We start from the raw sequence: 5,170 nt of genomic DNA on the forward strand, positions 1-5,170 counted from the left end.
CTAGGGACAACTTATTTAACTGTTGTGTATTAATGCCCCTGTGACATCACGGCCTTAAAGGATCACTTATTTAACTGTTGTGTATTAATGTCCCTGTGACATCATGGCCTAGGGACCACTTATTTAACTGTTGTGTGTTAATGGCCCTGTGACATCACGGCCTAGGGACCACTTATTTAACTGTTGTGTATTAATGTCCCTGTGACATCATGGCCTAGGGACCACTTATTTAACTGTTGTGTGTTAATGTCCCTGTGACATCACGGCCTAGGGACCACTTATTTAACTGTTGTGTATTAATGTCCCTGTGACATCACGGCCTTAAAGGATCACTTATTTAACTGTTGTGTATTAATGTCCCTGTGACATCACGGCCTAGGGACAACTTATTTAACTGTTGTGTATTAATGTCCCTGTGACTTCACGGCCTAGGGACCACTTATTTAACTGTTGTGTATTAATGTCCCCGTGACTTCACGGCCTAGGGACCACTTATTTAACTGTTGTGTATTAATGTCCCTGTGACATCACGACCTAGGGACCACTTATTTAACTGTTTTGTATTAATGTCCCTGTGACATCACGGCCTTAAAGGACCACTTATTTAACTGTTGTGTATTAATGTCCCTGTGACATCACGGCGTTAAAGGACCACTTGATTGCCAATTACATTTGATTATGTACTGTCATGTGTCAATTTCTTTAATTTTGACACAAAATTTCAATGTGTTAGATATATATATATATATATATATTTGTATATCAGCTTTACATATCATGTATATCAATAAACTTACAAATGTATATGGTAGCTATATATTTAATGTACCCTTATTTTATTCTTTCTTCATAAAAGCAAGTCATCTGTCTATCCCCACTTTTCTCTTGACTTCCCTGCTAAGGGAGTTAGTCTTCTTTCAACCATGTGTTAGTCCAGAAACAAAACACCCCTACAGACTAACTCCCTTAGGAGTTTCCAAGGGAGCAGACTTGCCCCATGAGCAATATCTGTATCTTCAGGGGTAGATGAGTAAATCTTGAAGAGGAAGACACATTTGAAGTCTTCTAATTCAAAGATTGGACTAGTTCATTATGAAATTTCAGGGGTGAATGAGTTAATGGGTCAATCAGGTTAGAGATGGTCGGAACTTGTAATGATCTAACCCCACCAAGTAGATATGACCCTCCAGGTTGTGGGGATTATTGCTTTTGAATGATGTCTTTGAGTTTTGTATGGGTGTAATAATCTACTTTTTATTGGCCCCAATTACCTCTTCTGTGTTGATTGGCCGTTAAGAATGCAATAATAAAAAACATGTGTTTAATAAAACAGTCAAAATTATAGTGTGATCGCCTTGACCAGGCCTGTATTCTTCTGTGTTGACTTGGTATAGAACTGGTCTCGAGGAACCAGATTTTTTTTTTTTATTATTATTATTATCATAATAAAAAACAAATCTAATTTTTACATTAATTAGTATACAATACAGTTACAATATATACATAACATGACATAAAACAAACATATATAAAGACACACACACACTCATTCATTATCATACAAATACCAATACAATTGAAAATTTGTATTATATTTTGAATTTCTTTGTAAGTTAGCTGTCAGTGTGAGCGTAATCAATATTTACATTTACTCAATTTAACAATTATATACAATAAATTGATAAGTTACTTATGGTAAATCAGTCATAATTTCAAGTTTGGGTGTTTCAAAACAAATTTTGCCATTTGGCCCATTCTCTTTGAAACTGGTTTAAGTAGCTTTCTCCCTTAATTCTAGCAATGTTTTTTTGAGGTGTATATGTATCTTTTAGTGTATTTTTTCAGGGCAATAATGCAGAGTTCATTCTTCAGGCACCTTGATCTATAGATATATTGTTTTATTGTGAAGATGATCATATTATTCACTATTCTGTTTATTCCATTCTGACAATAAGGAACCAGAAAATTGCTAAATCCCTTCAGCCTGTATTTTTACTCTTTAATATATTTTTCATAATTATATGCAATGTCATTCATTAAAATCGTTTCTGTTTCCTTGTTTAGGAGGGCATTGTAACAAATACCCATGTATTTTGCATAAATAACCATCAACACAAATAAAGCAACCACTTGTCTCAAAACTCAGGATTATGTGTATATTAATATTTAATACATCTTTGTCCATCAGACTTAACTAGTCAGTAAGCTGTTTTCATAATACTACAAAATGACCTACTACATCACTGTTTAAAAAGCTACAATGGAATACTGCCCCTTTAAAACATTCCTTACAAAAATGTAGTTATATTATGCTTGCAGACACTTTCTATTTATATATTGTAATAAGCAAATTCTGGCAATTATTGACCAAACACATGGATATTAAACAAATGTTATTTACCAATTTATGTAATAAACCTATATATATGTATTTGATAAGGAATATGAAATCCCAGTATTTAGAAATAAGGCAATACAATTGCTGCAATCCCGGTTAGATTGGTGTAGTATGACAGTCTCACCAGAGTTATTGCCCTTTGAATAGTCAACTGTTTAACCCTTTCACACCTGTAGACCATAATGGACTTGTCCATATCAATGCATTGTATTTTCTACTAAAGCTACATAGGGGTGAAAGGGTTATTCATGGAGTGCAAACCTGTCAAGTTTTATAGTCTACTATATAAACTTTGCAATTTAAAAAAAAAATGAGTTTAAAAGAAAACTAAAAATTAGCCAATAGTATTTGATTTTTTTCTGTGTAAAAGAAACCCTATATACATTTATGTATACTAACACTGATCATAGGAGGGCTTCCTTCTTCATTTTTAAACTTCGTAAATTACTTCTTTCAAAAAGACCTAATGCTTAATTTGAAGCCATATGCAATCCTAATGAAAAATTTCGAGTCAATATTTACAGGAGCAAAATAATACTGGTAAATACATTTGATTTATTCCTGTTGTTAAAAAAAAGAGGAACATTTCTGTTGTTACTTCACAAATCATCTGTTCGTTGTTGATTCACAAATCATCTGAATTATCTGTTCCTTGTTGATTTACAAATCATCTGTTCTTTGTTGATTCACAAATCATCTGTTCTTTGTTGATTCACAAATTATCTGTCCAAATCAAAATTCAATAAATGTGTATTTTTTCAAGTTTGTGATTTAGTAATAAAACCGTTTTGAGTTAACATTTAGTTTTGTGTCCTTTTTAATCCTCAGTTGATTTACAACTCCGGGTCCACCCGTACAAGTCTGTATCAGCGGGTAAGGTCTGTGTTTATTTTTAGATAAGATAAAAACGATAAAACCTTTAAAGTAGAACGTGTCAAAAACCAGAAATAAAAATAACATAACATATAATATATGTATCTATCCACCGACTTAGGTATCTAATTCCGTGATCTATCTAAGAAGAACTTTGTCGCCCACTTGTTAGATTTCCATCAGTCTATAGAAGTTTGTTATCTCCCCCTGGACCGTGTGGTGTCTCTTGTTTATACCTTCACACTACTGCTGTTTGACAGCTCTTCAATGCGAGGCTTTATATACTTCTTTACTAGAATAGTAACGTATTGCTAAAACAGTTTCTGATTAATTTCAAACGATATATGAAAAACTGGGGAATTGGAAGCATCTACTTTTGAAATTTCAGATCGATTTTAGTATCCTTGAAATAGCAATATTTTTACACACTGCAATGGTCAAGTCAAGAATTGTGCAACCATGAAAGTTCGAGTTCGAGAAAAACTGTTCAAAATTGACCGTTTAAACAAAAAACCAAACAGAACAAATATGTCTAATTTCAGAAATCTCTCGCATGAATTTTCTGAGAAATATCGATAACAAGTTGATTTTAAAATCCAAAATGGCCGTTCTGCAGCTATTTGCACACATTAGGACCAAGCTAGGAAACGGACAAGAAATAAAACAGAACAATCCAGATCTGTCAAATTCATAGATAAGCGTCTTGAAACCATATAATATTTTTTTCAAAAATTAAACGTGCATACATTCATTTCCAGAGGGAATCTAATTATGAAATTCAAATTGGGTGGTTGGTTGGCGTATTCGCCTTTCACAGAAACGGCCAGGGTATAATTTCCAGACGTTAAAAGGTATGTGCGTCACCTGCCCAAACACGAGGGTTTTCTCCGGGTACTCCGGTTTCCCGCACATTAAGACCCTCTGCAGATAGACTTGAAGGTGACTACCGTTTTCAATGTCTATTTTTTACTTGTCCTGATTTAGCATGAGAATGGTGTCATGGATATCGGCCCAGGTCTGTTTTATTTGTGTTCTGTGTGAGAATGGTGTCATCGATATCGGCCCAGGTCTGTTTTATTTATGTTCTGGGTGAGAATGGTGTCATGGATATCGGCCCAGATCTGTTTTATTTATGTTCTGTGTGGGAATGGTGTCATGGATATCGGCCCAGGGCTGTTTTATTTATGTTCTGTGTGAGAATGGGGTCATGGATATCGGCCCAGGTCTGTTTTATTTGTGTTCTGTGTGAGAATGGTGTCATCGATATCGGCCCAGGTCTGTTTTATTTATGTTCTGGGTGAGAATGGTGTCATGGATATCGGCCCACGTCTGTTTTATTTTTGTTCTGTGTGAGAATGGTGTCATGGATATCAGCCCAGGTCTGTTTTATTTGTGTTCTGTGTGAGAATGGTGTCATCGATATCGGCCCAGGTCTGTTTTATTTATGTTCTGTGTGAGCATGGTGTCATGGATATCGGCCCAGGTCTGTGTTATTTATGTTCTGTGTGAGAATGGTGTCATGGATGTGCGTCACCTGCCCAAACACGAGGGATTTCTCCGGGTACTCCGGTTTCCCGCACATTAAGCCCCTCTGCAGATAGACTTGAATGTGACTACCGTTTTCAATGTCTATTTTTTACTTGTCCTGATTTAGCATGAGAATGGTGTCATGGATATCGGCCCAGATCTGTTTTATTTATGTTCTGTGTGGGAATGGTGTCATGGATATCGGCCCAGGTCTGTTTTATTTTTGTTCTGTGTGAGAATGGTGTCATGGATATTGGCCCAGGTCTGTGTTATTTATGTTCTGTGTGGGAATGGTGTCATGGATATCGGCCCAGATCTGTTTTATTTTTGTTCTGTGTGAGAATGGTGTCATGGATATTGGCCCAGGTCTGT

This window comes from Mizuhopecten yessoensis, unplaced genomic scaffold, assembly GCF_002113885.1.
Source record: "Mizuhopecten yessoensis strain PY_sf001 unplaced genomic scaffold, ASM211388v2 scaffold716149, whole genome shotgun sequence".
In the NCBI taxonomy this organism is placed as follows: domain Eukaryota; kingdom Metazoa; phylum Mollusca; class Bivalvia; order Pectinida; family Pectinidae; genus Mizuhopecten; species Mizuhopecten yessoensis.